Source organism: Ursus arctos, unplaced genomic scaffold (genome assembly GCF_023065955.2).
Source record: "Ursus arctos isolate Adak ecotype North America unplaced genomic scaffold, UrsArc2.0 scaffold_14, whole genome shotgun sequence".
NCBI classification, from domain to species: domain Eukaryota; kingdom Metazoa; phylum Chordata; class Mammalia; order Carnivora; family Ursidae; genus Ursus; species Ursus arctos.
The window spans coordinates 66,922,621-66,940,379 of NW_026622808.1; the positions used below are offsets into that span (position 1 = coordinate 66,922,621).

Consider the following 17,759-nt stretch of genomic DNA (forward strand, 5'->3'; position numbering starts at 1 on the left):
CAGACTGTTTTACCACTTTTATAATCAATTAAAAAAAAAACCCTATTTCCAAAAAAGTTACCTTTTAAAATCAGCAAATATTGTTAGAATTTGGTATTATGAACGATCTTATTTTTCCACCCCAAGGCTGAAATAATGAGTGTTCTCCATACTTTTCTTCATTTTAAAAAGAAAAACTCCTTTTCTACCCATTCAAGAAAATATTTTTTTCATAAGATGATATATAAAATTGTACTGTGAGAAGGAATTCTCCTTGCCTACTGAAGATATTTTAAAACTAGGCTGTATTTCTGCAATCACAAATCTAAACTGAATCATCCCGGTAGGCAGCTAGTTACAGGGAAACTCATTACACTTAGAACACTAGCTCCTGTCTGGGTGGCTTTGGACAAATCCCTTAATTGTTCAAAGCCTTTGTTTACTCATTTGTAAATGTGATGTTGATATCTCTTAATTCACAGGATAATGGGAGGATTAAAATGAGGCAATAAAGTACAATGCATTATATAAATACAGAGCTTTCCTATTATAATTTTGGAGGAAATCAAATGAGTAGAGCTGAACCTATCACCCTAAGATGTTATGTCCTCCTATAGCAGATGTTCATTGTTTGTTTATAGACAAAATGGTTTCATTTCTAATCCCCCATTTCCTGTGACCAATAAAAGGATACAATCTCCAGAGTCTTTCTAAGGTATCAGACACTAAAGGTACACATCTCAAATGCAGTGAGATTTTACGAAAAGAGATGTTTTCTAAGATAGAACGTTACTATTCTGTCCTAAGACATACATACCACAGGAAATTATTTTGGCACAATACTTCCACATAAGGTCCATCATACTTCTTCACTTTCTCGTTTTCGACAACTCCATTTGTCAACTCTTTTTCTCTTACCATACTACAAGTCAGTTTAGTCTTATTCATTGTAAAGCTAATTTTATTCTAAGTCCGCACAATCTGTATTTCATTTACAAAATAACTTCATCTTCTTACTACTCTTAAGTCATAATTTATTTAAGTATGTGGAACTATCAGAATCCTCCAATACATCTTCTATGATAGCTGTGACTGAGCATTTACATGAAATACATATTACTTTATAATAAATTGCTTCTTTTGAAAATAGTTATTGTACTAAACTGTCTTTTTGAAAAGTTATTTCTGTATGAATGGGTATATTTAATATGAGTATCATTTTGGCATAGTAAAAGGTCATTAAGAAATACTGCAATAAAAAGGGGGTACTGCGTCTGAAGGAAGTGAAAACCTCCAAGAGGAAGGGTCACAAAGTATGTACTCCATGAGTGCTTACTGAATTAACAACTGAGCTAATCAGTGGCCCAGCTACTTCTTGTATATAAGGTTATGTGATAGCTGTCAATAACAAAAACACACCTTAGAAGGTAACATTCCACCCAGAAAGATTTTGATTCAGTCATTCTACTTCTAGTCTAGAGAAATATACCCACGTGAGCTCAAGGAAACATCATACACAAAGATGTTTGTTGCAGCACTATTTAGGTCTGAGAAAATTTGGAAACAACTCAAAAATGTGCTTCTACAGTGGAGTGGCTAAATAAACAGAGCTTTAATTTATGTAATACTTATGATAGCAAAAAGAATTATATAGATTTGCACAATGGAACTCTTGTACACTGCTGGTAGGAATATAAAATGGTAAATCTGCTTTGGAAATCAATCACTACATTTGAGACAAAATGAAAAAGGCACCTTGCAGAACATCTTATCTAGTGTGATTCCATTTATGTTAAATTTAAAAACCTATATACAGTTGACCCTTGAAAACCATGGGTTTGAACTGCGTCAGTATACTTACATGTGAATTTTTTTCAATACCTGCAGTGTGGTACTGTAAATATATTTTCTTTTCCTTATGATTGTCTTTCTTTCCCCCCGCTTTTTTCCCCAAATAAGTTTTAATAAGATTCTCTACACATTTGCTACTGAAAATTTAAACAGCACATCAAAAAATTTTTATTATAATTTTTGAAAACCAGAAAATCTAGCATATGCATCCTGCCCTAATTATGCTCTAACCAAACCACCTGAAGTTTTCTGTGTAGTCCTTCTGCACAAGTTACTTGGCTTCCAATCTGACGTTAGGTTTTATCTTAATGACTTCAGGCTTCTCAAACACACAGGCAACACTCAAACCTGTTGTTTCCTTAGGTCAAATAAAAAAGTGAAAGTATACTGAAGTCATTCAAACGTAAACTACAGGATTCCTCACAAATTACTGGTATCAAGGTGGAAAAGATACAAAAAAGGCAGCTTATATCATACATTATCAAAATATTGGACAGTTTGTCCTAACATAGAGCTGCTTTCCCAAGCTGCTGCATAATGATCCTAAAATTACTAGCAAGAAGAAACAGTACAAGAATAAAGTATGTTTACATTGGCTGCATGTCATACTTATTCTCCATGCTGGTATCCTCAGAAAGATCTCTATGATACAGGCAATAATGACAGCTACATCTAAATCTTCCCACTCTTGATTCACCCTCAGTTTCCTTCTGTAAGATCTTTTTTGAAGCATGGACCGCTGGTTGAGGCAGCGCTGGTATTGAATCAATTGCATCATCCTTTCCATCCTTTCTTTCCAAGCAGTTAGGAAAGTCCATATTCCACCTCCCGTCCTGCTGCTGAGAATGCGGTCAAGAAGCCCCTGTGGTTTCTTCTCTCTATCCTGTTGCCGGGGAGGATATTCTGGTAAAGGGGAAGGAGTCTGGTACTAGGGTTGAGAGTCAATTTACTAAGGTTCTTTATTAACACTTTGGAGATAGTTTGAGAGGCAGCTGAGCCTTCCTGGGAATTCTCTTCACTGGGTATCTGAGATGATCCCGGGGCCCAAGTTGGGTAAACCCGCTTCAGCGAATCCACTGAAAGCCTCTCTTTCTTTCTCTCTTTTTTAAAAAAAGATTTATTTACTAGAGAGAGAGAGAGAGAGCACGAGCAGGGGGAAGATGAGAGGGAGAGAAACTGAAGCAGACTCCTCACTGAGCATGGAGCCCAACATGGGGTGTTCCCAAGATCCTGAAATCATGACCTAAGCAGAAAACAAAAGTTGGACGCTCTTTTGGCTGAGCCACCCAGGCAACCCCCAAACCCCCCTTATGATTTTCTTTTTTAAAGATTTTATTTATTTATGAGAGAGAGAGAGAGAGAGAGAGAGCGCGCACATATGCAGGGGCAGAGGGGCAGAGGAAGAAGCAAACTCCCTGCTGAGCAGGGAGCCTGGTGCCGGGCTTGATCCTCGAACTCTGGGATCATGACCTGGGCTGAGGGCAGACGCTTAACCAACTGAGCCACCCAGGCGCCCCTCCTTATGATTTTCTTAATAGCATTTTCTTTTCTCTACTTTCTTGTAAGAATATGATATATAATATATACAACATACAAAGTATGTATGAATGAACTATTTTATGTTACCAATAAGGCTTCCAGTCAATAGTAGGTTATTAGTAGTTGTTTTTGGGGAGTCAAAAATTATACATGGACTTTCAACTGTGTGGAGGTCAGTGCGGGACCCATAGCCCCCATGTTGTTTAAGAGCCAAATATATTTCTGTAGCTATATATACGTGAACATAAATACTTAGGAAAAAAGCCTGGAAGGTAACACACCAAGCTAAAACAAATTTTAAGAACTGCTATCATACAACTAGATTTTCTGGTTCTATTAAGTTAAAAAAAAAAGTTACAGGGGTGCCTGGGTGGCTCAGACGGTTAAGCTCAGGTCATGATCTCTGGGTCCTGGGATCAAGCCCCACATCAGGCTCCTGGCTCACTGGGGAGCCTGCTTCTCCCTCTCCCTCTGCCTCTCCCCTGACTCGTACTTGCTTACACTCTCTCGCGCGTGTGAATAAATAAGTCTTTTTAAAAAAATTACAAAAAGATAATTATAAAAGTAAAACCTAGAACTATAAAATTGCTAGAGAAAACACAGGAGAAAATCTTTGTGACCTTGAGTTAGGTAAAGATTTTGATACATCAAAAGCATAATTCATAAAATAAAAAAATTGATAAATTAGACTTCATCCAAATAAAAAATTTGTGTTCTTCAAAAGACACTGTTAAGAGAATGAAAAGATAAACCACAGACTATAAGAAAATATTTGGAAACCATGTATCTGATAAAGGACATACACCCAGAATACATAAAGAACTCTCAAAATTTAGTAAGAAAGTAAACAACTCAAAAAAATTGGCAGAAGATTTCGACAGATGAAAAATAATACATAGATGGAAAAATACACAGATGAAAGATACTTAACATTAATCATTAGAGAAATGCAAAGCAAAACCACAATGAGGAACCAGTAGACATCTACCAGAATGCCTAACAATAACAAGACTGACCATACCAAGTGTTGGCAAAGTTGTTGAGCAACTAGAACTCATATACAGCTGGGAGGAATATAAAATGGTACACCTGCTTTGGAAATCAATTGGGCAGTTTCTTAAAAATTACCAGATATGACCAGGCAAATACACTCCTAGCTATCTATCCAAGAGAAAAGAAAGTAAACAGCTCAAATGTCTCTCCAGTTAGGATAAAAGTGTTTATTGGGCGTGCCTGGGTGGCTCAGTTAAGTGTCCGCCTCTTGATTTTGGCTAAGGTCATGATCTCAGGGTTGTGAGACTGAACCCTGTGCCAGGCTTCACGCTCAGTGGGGAGTATGCTTGAGATTCTCTCCCTCTTCCTCTCCCTCTGTCCATCTGCCACTTGTGCAAACATGCATGTGTACAATTTCTCTCTCAAATAAATTAATAAATCTTAAAAAAAAAAGATGTTTATCCATTCAGGATAAAAAAAACACCTTGCAGTATTTCCATATAATGGATACACCATAAAAAGATGAATAAACTACTGATACATATAAAACATGGATGAGTCTGAAAATAATTATGCAGAATGAAAGAAGTCAGACAATAAAGGGTACATACTGTATGATTTTTTTCAGAGAAAATTCTAGAAAGTGCAAATCAATCTAAAAGAAGTAGAAGATAATCACTGGCTGCCTGAAAGTGGATATGGCTAGAGCTCTACTCAGAAGATAGCAGATAGCTCAATGCCTACATTAGAAAAGAAGAAAGGTTGAGAAATCGGTAAGCTAAGATCCATCCTAAGAATTTAGAAAAGAATATCAAAGTAAGTGTCAAAAAGCAGAAGGAAGAAAATAATAAAGACATACGTTAATTAGAGATAAAATAATTCTCTCGTGAAACCAATCAAGGAAAAAAGAGATGACACAAATAATGAAAAGGGACTATAACTAGAGTTGACTCAAATATTAAAATATAAAACAAAGTTATTTTGAATAATCGTATGCCAATAAACTTGAAAGCCTAAGAAAAAAACAAATTCTTAGAAAACGGTACAACTTATTAAAACTAAGTCAATTACAAATAACAAATCTGAACAGTCCTTTAATTCTTAAGAAATTAAGTAGTTAAAAATCTTTTCACGCCCTAATTATTTTACTGGTGCATTCTACAGGCATTCAAGATCCAAAAAAATTGCAATTTTACATAAATTATCACAAAAAGTAGAAAAGGAGGGGACTTACTCCCAATTCCCTTTAAAAGCCTATGCTAACCTTGATACCAAAATACAAGAAAAATTAAAAGTCAATCCTACTTATGAGCACAGTTGGAAAATTCCTAAACAGAATGTTAGCAAAATGAGTCTACAATGTGTGTATGTAAATCATGTTTGACATTAACCTCAGACTCAAGATGGGCTTAACATTACAAATCAATCTAATTCACTATAGTAACTGATCAAAAGAGAAATCATATGATCACCTTAGTAGGTGCCAAAAAAAAAAAAAAGGTGATAAAATCCAACATCTGCTGAGTATAACATTTCCTTCAACTGGGAACAGAAGAGAATGCCCTTAACTGATAAAGAGTAAAGGTTCATACAAACATCATATCTAATGATGAATTGTTGAAAGCATTCCTTTTAAGATGAGGAACAGGCAATGCCACCTGTTACTTCTATTCAACACTGTACTGGAGATCCCAGCCAGGATAATAAGGCAAGACAAAAACATAAGGATTAGGAAGAAAAAACAAAATCCAGTGAGCGTACAGAGAAATTATTAGAATAAGAGAAAGACTGCTCAAAGACTGCTCAATTAAAAAAATTATAAACAAAATCACTTGCATTTCTATATGCCAGCAAGAGTTGGAAAATAAAAAAGTTTAATATATTTGCAAATAGCATCATAGAACATAAAGTAGTAGGAAGCAAATAAAATAAAAAATGTGCTATACCTTTGTGAAAAAATAAAGAAAACAAGTAAATGGAAAGATTTGCCCTGTTCATGGAAGTAAGAGAGTAATCCAAGGTCAAGTTATAAGATCATAAAGGGTCAGGGCTTGATTTGATGCCATGTATAAGCCCAAATTGTTGGGGAACATAGAAAAAGCTAGTCCTTGAAGAACCGGTAGAAAATGACTAGACTCTCAGAACATACCAAAGAAGAGTGATCATGTGACCCCACAAGGAGCTGGAAAGAGATGCTACCTGACAGCTCTCCAGTTCCCATGTAGCCTGGTCGGACATCCTGAGATTCAATTCTGTGAGTATCCTTCCAACAAATCTTTTTTCACTTTCAGCAAGTTTGAGTGTCACTGGTGCCAAGCATGCTCCCCTCTTTCTTGCCTGGAATGCACCCCACACCCAGATAATCTCAAGGATCACTCTTACTTCATTTGGGTCTCCATTTAAATGTCACCTTCACTCTTCCTGGAAAAGTCTTCCCTGAATGTGCTTATTAGATAGTAACTCCTGTCACTTTCTATCTTTTCACTTTTCTTTATAGCACTTACTGCTCCCTTGACATTTTATTTTTGTTTAGGTTCATTTTCTGCTTCCAAGAGAAGCTTCATGTGAGCAGAATGTTTACCTCAAAAACCAGAACAATGCCTAGCACAGCACACTGTAATCACTCCTTAACTACTTGCTGAATGGATAAATGAATATTTTTGGAACACCTATCAATCAGTGAACAATTACAGTTTGCTTTACTAGTAGTACTTTCCCTGCTTTTTTAACTTCCAGTTAACTTTTTTTTAACTTCCAGTTAAATACAGCAAATACTCACATGCATTTATCATCTCTATTCCTTTACCAAGTCACATTTAAGTTACGAGTCAGGGATAAAAAATGTACAGACCCACAAGGACAAAAAGGATAGTCAAGAAGGTGACAGCGGATCACAAGTACTAACAAACTTCAGGAAGATGGAAAGCAGAAGGTGGAATGGAAACCAACTCAGTGGGAGCAGGACTTGGTGTGGTGCTGCCATTTCTTCCGTCCTGGGTCTCTGCACCTTTTGCAGAACTTCCAAAAGCACTATGTTGGGATAGAGTATTCGGAGGTTCACAACTTCTGTAGTCCGCAGGAGCCGCTATGAGGAGGGCCCTGGGAAGAATTTGCCATTTTCAGGGGAAAACATGTGGCGGTTACTAATTATGATGACTGTGTACTTTGGATCTGGATTTGTTGTACCTTTCTTTTTTTATAGTAAGACATCACCTACTTAAGAAATAAGGATGTTTTAAATTAATCCATTAAACAGATGTGAAAAGGAGCATTTTAAAAGGTGCAATTTCTTTGAAAAATGGATCAAACTCTCGAATTCAATATACTCAATATGTTTATAAATAAACTTACGGCACGAATCCTTAATGCCTCTTCTGTGAAACGTGGAATATAATAATTGTGCTTACATTTTCATTTGGGAAATATTCTAACATTTGTTTGGTCGAAATATGTGTGCGATTTAGCTTGTTTCTTGGTTTTAAATTTTGAGATTTTATTTAATTTTTGATTACTAGGTCAGGACCTTGTTGGTAATTTATGCTATAAAAAATGCAAACTTGACTTTTGTCCCATAGTAATTTTAATTGAAAAAGAGGAAGAAGGTGCTTTTAGTCTTTTTTACTTTGAAGCAGTAAAACTGTTACTCTTCATGAGTGATAATTAATCATGAAGAAAATCAATAGTGTATATAGAGTGAAGTCCAAGAGCTTTTTTTTCCCCTCCAGACCTGTAATCTAAAACTAAAATTTTTGCCTTGATAAATTTGCTATTATTGACCAAAACTAGTCTTGTTTAAACTGAATGGAAGTAGAACATTTGAAATGAAACATAATAGCATGTAAGATAGAATATAGGAAATATTCCAAGTTCATTCTGGAACTTTAGTAGAAATGGACTATAACACAGCTCTGATTAGTAATTGTATCAGTGAATCAGAGTGAAATGCTGCTAGACTACTTAAAATGTAATGACTTAGTCCCTAGGGCTTTGTATTGGGGCAGGAAAAAGGTAGTTGCTGAATGTTTTAGTCCTAGTTTGGTCACTTTTGGAATACCACAGGTGTTAGAAGAATGCTGTAAAGCAGAGGCTGTAAATGGGTGGTCCGTTTGAGCACTAGACTTTTGGGTAATTGGGGGAGCTGCAGTTTTTAAACCAATATTTAAAAACTAGAATAGTCACAAGAAAGTATTTATGGATTCTTGAAAAATTGCTCTGGGTGATTCTACATCCCTTCATGCAACAAAACAATAGCTGCCTAAATTCGTTCTCACCAGAACATTAGACTTCCTATGTACCCCTAATGTTAAACTACTGATTTGCTGGAATCGTAAAAAAAACTTTTTTCTCTCAGTTTATGTGACAGGGCCTATCTTTACACTCTTCAATAACCATGTAACAACTGCTTAAATATGGATACAGTTAAATCTGTGATTTTGCCCAGCTTAAAGAAAAAAAAAAAAGGAAGGAAGGAAGAAAGAAAGAGAAGCAACTGACTCAGCAGAATGAACAAAGGTGAATTCCAGGGACTACAGAGGGGCTAGAAACTAATTCTTACCCTGGAAAGGCTCAGTACTAGTCCCATAGAAAGCTGGGCTGAGAAACAGGCTAAAATCTAGGGGACTGGCTGTCTGTGGTGCAGCCAGGAACTCACCACCATAATGACCATCTCCTCATTCACCGCAGAATGAAGAAATAAAGTCTACGGGTAAGTTGAACCAAAGAGGCCCCAGACCCAGGGACATCAAACAGCGTTTCACAGCGAAGGAAGGAGCCCTGTCTTCTGTTTTCAAAGAGGTAGATTAAGTGAAAGTATTGAAAGGTAAACCTCCAAACCTCCTTCCTTGTGCCACGGCTTTAAAACAACCACCAGAACAACAACAAAAATATTGGCAATAGGCGTATATCCCTCAGACAGAAAACTGAAGAATTCTTTTTTATTTTTAAAACATTTTAATTTATTTATTTGCCAGAGAGAGAGCTTGAGAGCACAAGAAGGGGGAGCAGCAAGCAGAGGAAGAAGCAGGCTCCCTAATGAGCAGGGTGCCCAATGTGGGGCTCAATCCCAGGGAGCTGGGATCACGACCTGAGGTGAAGGCAGTCAGCTTAACCGACTGAGCCACCAAGGCATCCCTCTTTTTTTTTTTTTTTTTAAAGAGAGAGAGAGAGAAAGAGAGAGGGAGCACAAGCAGGGGCAGTGGCAGACAGAGGGGGAAGGAGGCTCCCCGCTGAGCCAGGAGCTCATGTGGGACTTGATCCCAGGACCCTGAGATCATGACCTGAGCCGAAGGCAGACACTTAACTGACTGAGCCCCCCAGGCATCCCCAAAATGAAGAATTCTTGACAAGAAAAAGTGAATGGCTTCAGTAAAGAAACCTACAGATAGTGATATCTGGGGCACCCTCCAAACAAAATGTGTGGGTGACTATCTAATCACCCCAAAGTAAAATCAAACCAAACTAGTTGACAAGCCGTACACACAAAACACTTTTTTTTGTTTTCAGTTTTAAGTGCTTCATTCTTAAATGTGAACCAAAAATAAGGATCATTAACCGTTTGAGGAAAGCTTTCATATGAAAGAAACTAAAAGAGACAAAAGAACTTAGATAGAACAGCAACCATGTAAGAAGCAAAGGAAAACTAAAAAGAGCAAAAAACTGCAATTAACACCCTCACAGAAACAGGACAACCTATTGCATCCATGAAACAACAAAAAGCTGCCATATAGTTCCATCGGTTCTACCCCCACCCCCGCGGTGGGTTACAGCCACTCTAGTGGCCCAGCCTAGCAAAGGCTCTGTGTGGCTTGCCCCTGCCCGCCAGGTAGCCCAAAGGAAGAAGGTCAGCTCCTCTGAATGGGTGGAGTCGGGAGCCCAGGAGATACAGGAGGTTGTCAGCTAAACCTGAAGTGGAAACCAAGCCAAAAGGGCAGGAAAGCATAAATCTTCAGAGGAAAAAAGTGCACAAAGGGGGAAAGGGGAGCAAAGAGAGTAGTTTACCAGGAAACTAAAGATGGTTTTCCCGTAGAAGACAGAGAAACTAAGAATGAGGAGAGTCCAGCCTCTGATGAAGCAGGAGAGAAAGAGGCCAAGTTTGATTACTATCCTATAACCCGTCTTATCAGGGGCTGTCTCCTTCTTGTACAACCCAGAGGAATATTTTTAGCAACTATTTTGTAGACACAAGTGTTTTCAGTAGCTCTAGTAATGCTTTTAAGAAAGGAATCCCACCTCGTCCCATTTTTAAGGTGTAAATGACTTTTTTTTCCAGGTAAAATCATTTGCTGGTTGGTTATTTATTTATTTTTTTGGTACAGCCAGAAAACAGTGAGATATTTAATGCGCAGCAACGCTTTATCTGAAGTGTCAGCTTCACGTTCCACAGATGGGAGGTAGTTTTTATATACTATTATACAAAACACAATAAATGGCAATTTGGAGTCACACCTGTACATTTACTATGCCTTGAACATTTTAACTTACTTCTGTTCCCATGTTGTTTTTAGTAGAATTGGTTTCTAAAGAACAGTTCTTGATCTTGGCTGTCCCTGTCAGAACTGCTTGCACTCTGAAACATCTTTGGGTAGTGCTAGTCCAGTTTTCCTGGTAACTTTGTTAATGCACTGTGAAAGACTGAAAATGTATCTAAAAGACATTAAACTGTGAATCAGTGGGACTTATGATGTAACAGCTTATCAACATTTGAAGATATTGGTAATTGATAACTTTTAAGGAAAATTTACTTTCAAATTTTAAGCTGGAATAACTACTCAGAAAAGAATCACACCTACCTGGCTTTTTAGATATTCAGTACATATCTTAAGAATTGTGTACAAATTGAAATGTCTGAGTACTGATGCTCAAAACAAAATGAAAAAAGAGCTGAAGGAACAGTACAACAGCAGCAGAAGCAGGAGTTGGGGTGTTTACTCTTTGCCACAATATCTTATTAGCAAATAATATATTTTAGCAAATAATTTTTAATTATTTAATTGCTACTTAATTAAAATATTTAGCAAATAATTTATTATAGCTACGTGCCATGCTTTATATGCATTAACTCATTTAATTCTCACAGTGATCCTCTATAAATATAAACATTAACCCCATTTGACAAGTGGAGAAATTGGCACAGCAAGATTAAATCATATAATCACGCAATTGGTAAATGCTGAAGACAGATATAAATCAGGAACTATCCCTGAAGTAGACAGAGTTGGAAACAGGAGAGAAAAGATGAGTAATTGAAAAGGTTAGTTCAAGAGATCCAAAATCCAATTAATTAGTTCTGGAAAGAGACTAGAAAAATACTGAGGGAAGAAATTATCAGAGAACTAATATAAACCAATTTCCTAGATTGAAAGGATTTTCTGAGTACCGGTACAATATATGAAAGAGTAACTATACCAAGAGATAATGCGAAATTTCGGAACAACGGGGATGAAGAAAAAATCTTTAACAATAGGGGTGGAGGGGAGTATAAAAGTAAGGGAGAATGAGAGAAAAGGAGGGAGAGAGAGAGGGAAGGTCACCTACAAGGATCAAGAGTACAAACAGCCTTCCCAAAACCAACACTGCAACACTGAAAGACAATAAAAAGATGTCTCAAATTCTGAGGTAAAATTATTTTCTAAAAACTTAGATTTCTGTTCTTAATCAAACTATCAAGCATGTGGGTGTAAATAAAGACATGTTTAGATAAACAGTTGACCCTTGCACACGTGGGAGTAAGGGGCATCAACTCCATGCATAGTTGAAAATCTACATATAACTTTGACTCTCCCAAAACTTAACTACTAATATAGCCTACGGCTGACCCAAAGCCTCACTGATAACATAAACAGTTGAATAACAAGTATTTTTAAAAAGATTTTTATTTGAGAAAAAGAGAAAGAGAGAGAGAGCAGGGGGAAGGGCAGAGGGAGAGGGAGAAGCAGACTCCCCACCGAGCAGGGAGCCCAATGAGGTGATCAACATGGGGATTGATCCCGGGGTGCCAAGATCATGACCTAAGCTGAAGGCAGATGCTTAACCAACTGAGCCACCTAGAAAAAAGAACATGTTATTAAGAAAATCATACAGAAGAGGGTGCCTGGCTGGTTCAGCTGGAAGAGCATGTGACTCTTCATTCCTGAGTAGGGAGTCTGAGCCCCATGCTGGATGTAGAGATTACTTAAAAAACAAAACAAAAACTTAAAAATAAAAAATCAATCAGAGAAAATACATTTACAATACTGTATTTACTGAAAAAAATCTGCATATAAGTGGACCTAAGGAGTTCAAAACCATGCTGTTCAAGGGTCAACTGTCTAAGATCTAAAAAGAATTCACCTCTGATGCACCCTATCCTAGGAAGCTATTGGAGCATGTTACTTCTTTTTTTTTTTTTTTTTTAAAGATTTTATTTATTTATGTGACAGAGAGACAGCCAGCGAGAGAGGGAACACAAGCAGGGGGAGAGGGAGAGGAAGAAGCAGGCTCCCAGCCGAGGAGCCCGATGTGGGACTCGATCCCAGTACACCAGGATCACGCCCTGAGCCGAAGGCAGACGCTTAACGACTGCGCTACCCAGGCGCCCCTGGAGCATGTTACTTCTTCTTTTTTTTTTTTTTTGGAAAGAAAAAAACATGGACTCAAGGAAACAAAGACTCCAAAACGAGAGAGAAGTCAAGAATGACAGCTGTGCAGCAGGCCCAAAAAGCAATCAGTAAGGACTGGAGCAGGAGGTCAGAAAGCTTTAGAAGGAAATGTTTTCCTGGGGGAAAAAAAAGAGGAAACTGAAAAATTCCTCTGATGTATTTGTATGGAAAACAGGGTTTTACAATTTATTGGAGACACTAGAAGTATTTGTATGAAGTGTCATAATTGGGTAACAGAACACTAATTAATGCAAAGAGGATATAATTTAATGAGAGAATGAAGGGAGAAGAGATGGGAATGGCAGATGCTGAAGGAAAACTAAAATTTCTTCATCTATAATAGTGAGTCAAAAAATATCTAATCCTGGAAATAAAATTGTAAATGAGTACTATGAATAAATGCATGCCAACAAACTGGGCAACCTGGATGAAATGGACAAATTCCTACAACCATATGCCTATCAACTTTGAATCATGAAGAAATAGAAAATCTGAACAGACCTATAACTAATTAGAAGAACGAATCATTAATCAACACCCCTCTCAAAAAATAAATAAATAAAATAAGTAAAATAAAAAAGCCCTGGACCAGTCCTGGTGAGTTCCAGCAAACATTAAAAGTAGAATTAACAACAATCCTTCTCAAAGTCTTCCAAAAAACTGAAGAGGAAAGAATACTCCCAAACTCATTCTATGAGGCTAGCATTAGACACTACAGGAGAAGAAAACTACAGCTCAGTATCCCTTATGCATACCAATGCAAAATTTCTCAACAAAACAGTAGCAAATGGATATCACCAGCATGGTAAAAATACTGCACATCATGACCAAATGGGATTTATTCCTGCAATGCAAGGATGGTCTGATACACAAAAATTAATCAATGCAATATACTACATTAACAGAATGAAAGGGAAAAACACAAGATAATCTCAATTAATGGAGAAAAAGCATTTAACAAAATTCAACACTCCTTCACAATAAAAACATTAAGCAAAGCAGGAATAGAAGGAAACTATCTTAACATAATAAAGGTCAAATGTGAAAAAAACCCGCAGCCAATATAATATTCTGTGATAAAAAGCTGAAAAATTTTCGTCTAAGGTCAGGAAGACAAGGATGCCCTCACTTCTAAATTATATTCGAAGTTCTGGCCAGAGCAGTTAGGCAAGAAAAACAAGCACAAGGCACTCACACTGGAAAAAAATAAGTAAAATTATCTCTAGTCACAGATGATATGATCTTCCATATAGAAAATCGTAAAGATTACACATACACACACCCACACCCACACAGTTAGAACTAATAAACAATTCATTAAAGTTGCAGGATACAAAATCAACACATAAAAATCAGCTGCATTTCTATACACTAACAATGAACATGATAAAAGGAAATTAAGAAGACAATTCCATTTACAATAGCACAAAAAGAATAAAATGCTTAAAAATAAACTTACCCAAAGGAAGTAAAAGACTTAAATACTGAAAACTACAAAATACAGCTGAAAGAAATTAAATACATAAATAAATGGAAGACACACTATGTTCATGTATTGGAAGATTTAATATTTTTAAGATGCCAATACTACCCCCAAAGCCATCTACAAATTCAACGTAATCCCTAGGGATTCAAATCCCAACAATGTTTTTTATAGAAATAGAAAAATTCAACTTAACTTTCATATGGAATGTCAAGGGACCCAAATAGCTAAAACAATCTTGAAAAATTAGAACAAAGTTTGATGTCTCACACTTCCTGATTTCAAAACTTACTGCACAGCTACAGCAATCAAATCTGTATCGTAGTGGGATAAAAACAAACATACAGACTAGTGGAATAGAATAGAGAGTTCAGAACCTTGAGGATATTATGCTAAAAGTCAGTCACAAAAAGATAAGTTCTTTATGATTTCACTCACATAAAGTATAAAAAGTAGTCAGATTCATAAAAGAATGGTGGTTGCCAGGGGCTGGGAAGAGGGGAAAATGGGTAGTTGTTGTTTAGTGGATATAGAGTTTAAGTTTTACAAAATAAAAAAGCTGTGGAGAGCCACTGCACAACAATGTGAATATACGTAACACTACTATGTATACTTAAAAATGGTTAAGATTGTAAATTTTATGTTATATAGTGTTTATCGTAATTAAATAAAAATAGAGAACCCAGAAAAAAATCCTTGCATATATGTCAAATGATTTTCAAAAAGGATGCTAAGACCTTCCCCCTCAATGGGGGAAAGGACAGGTTTTTCAATAAACGGCGCCAAGAAGACTAGGATATCCACCTGCAAAAGAATGAAGTTGGCCCCTTACGCTATTTCATATACAAATGGATCATAAGCCTAGACATAAGAGCCAAAACGATGAAACTCTTAGAAGAAAATATAGGGGAAAAGCATGACATTGAATTTGGCAATAATTTCATGGCTAGGACACCAAAGGCACAGGTAACAAAAGGAAAAAATGAATAAACTGAACTTCATCAAAACTAAAACTTTTTTTTGCATCAAAGGGCACTATCAAGAGAGTGAAAACACAACCCACAAAATGGGAGAAAATATTTGTAAAGCTTACCTCTCTGATGAGCTTTACTCTCCAGAACATGTAAAGAACCCCTACAACTTAATAAAACAACTCAATTAAAAAATGGGCAAAAGTCTTGAACAAAGAGGATCTCTAAAGTTGATATACAAATGGCCAATAAGCACATGAAAAACTGTTCAACATCACTGATTATTTGGGAAATGTAAATCAAAACCAAAATGAAATATCATTCCATACTCATTAGGGTAGCAATTATAAAAAAGAAAGCAGAAAATAGCAAGTGTTTGGGAGAAAGGAGACAAATTGGAACCCTTCTTTTTTTTTTTAAAAAGAGTTTATTTATTTATTTGACAGAGAGAGAGAGCCAGCGAGAGAGGGAACACAAGCAGGGGGAGTGGGAGAGGAAGAAGCAGGCTCCCAGCAGAGGAGCCTGATGTGGGGCTTGATCCCAGAACGCCGGGATCACACCCTGAGCCGAAGGCAGACACTTAAAGACTGAGCCACCCAGGCACCCCCAAACTGGAACCCTTGTGCACTGCTGATAGAAATACAAAATAGTACAGCTGCTAAGGAAAATAGTATGGTGGTTCTTCAACAAATTAAACAGAATTACCATATGATCCAGCAATTCCACTTCTGGGTATATACCCCCAAAAATGAAATCATGGAATTGAAGAGGTATTTGTACACCAATATTCGTAGCTGCATTATTCATAGTAACCTAGAGGTGGAAGCAAACCAAGTGTCCATGGATGGATGAACTGATAAACAAAATGTAACATATACACAATGGAATACTTTTTAGCCTTTTTTAAAAAAAAAGGAAGATAATTTTTTTTTTTTTTAAAGTAAGCTCTATGCCCAATATAGGGCTTGAACTCACAGCCCTGAAATTAAGAGATGCATGCTCTACCAACTGAGCCATTTAGGCATCCCTAAAAAGGAGAAAAATTTTAATATATGCTACAGCATGAATGAACCTTGAGGATATTATACTAAATGAAATAAGCCTATCAAAAAGGACAGATGTTATATGATTCCACTTATATGAGGTACCTAAAGTAGTCCAATTCATAGAGAAAAAATGGTGGTTGCTGGGGCAGAGGGGAGGACGAATGGCAGCTAATGTTAAGGAGTACAGAATCTCAGTTTGTAAAGATGAAAAAGTTCTGGAGACGGATGGTAGTGATAGCTGATGAATAATGTTAATGTGAACTTAATGCCACAGAACCAGACACTTAAAAATGGTTATAATGGTGAATTTGATATTTTAGTACAAAACACAACACTCCTTCCCCAAAAAAGGATAATGTTTAACACTGATTTAAGAAACAAAAGGGCAGGGGCGCCTGGGTAGCGCAGTCGTTAAGCGTCTGCCTTCGGCTCAGGGCATGATCCCGGCGTTCCGGGATTGAGTCCCACATCGGGTTCCTCCGCTGGGAGCCTGCTTCTTCCTCTCCCACTCCCTGCTGTGTTCCCTCTCTCGCTGGCTGTCTCTCTGTCACATAAATAAAGAAAATATTTAAAAAAAAAAAAAAAAGAAAAAAGAAACAAAAGGGCAGGGGAAGGTTATTTTTAGAAACAAGGAGTTAAATACCAGAAGAAATCAAATTTAGAGAGGGAGACTTGAGGATAAGGAAGGTGTAGGGGTGGTTCAGGAGCTTGCTGTTTCCTATTTCAAGCCAAACAAAGTACTGGCCAACTTTCAAATCCATGTATACATACTACACTTTGACAAGAACATTAAAACTTAAATGTCCAGTTTGTACGAGGGCAGAATAACAGAATTTACTGTAATGAGTTGGTCGTCTGAGGACACTGGAAACCTGAAACCTGAGCAATGACTTTGCTTTTTCCCACTTGAGGATGCAGCTTTGCCAATACAGAGTTTTGTTCAAGAACCGGGAGAGCTATGTTTGTAAACATTCCCTTACATGGAAGAGTAGTTTTCTTCAATGGTGATGCAAGCCCTGCTGATAAAAAGAATAATGGGGTCGTAAGAATTTGGCCATTTTCTCTGTGGTGACAAGACCTTCCTATTCAAAGAGCGTCTGATGGCTGAGAGCCCCTTAGACAGCCCAGGGCCCAAGAAAGGCCTTGCCAAGATCTGTGAAGCCACCTCCCTGCCACTGTGTAAATACACACTCAACTTACAGTTTGGGTGCATGAATGGTCTCTTTCTGCCAACCAGTAAGTAACTCAAAATGCTCCAACA

The 17,759-nt window shown here is 37.1% G+C and overlaps 1 protein-coding gene and 1 pseudogene across 3 annotated transcripts in view; one reads left to right on the plus strand and one right to left on the minus strand.

Annotated features, from left to right (window-relative positions):
- NR2C2 (nuclear receptor subfamily 2 group C member 2) overlaps positions 1-17,759 on the minus strand; it is a 103,962-nt gene that overhangs the window by 65,275 nt on the left and 20,928 nt on the right. The gene's annotated exons all lie outside the window — the stretch shown is intronic.
- LOC130543637 (cytochrome c oxidase subunit 7C, mitochondrial-like) lies at positions 7,278-7,590 on the plus strand (annotated as a pseudogene).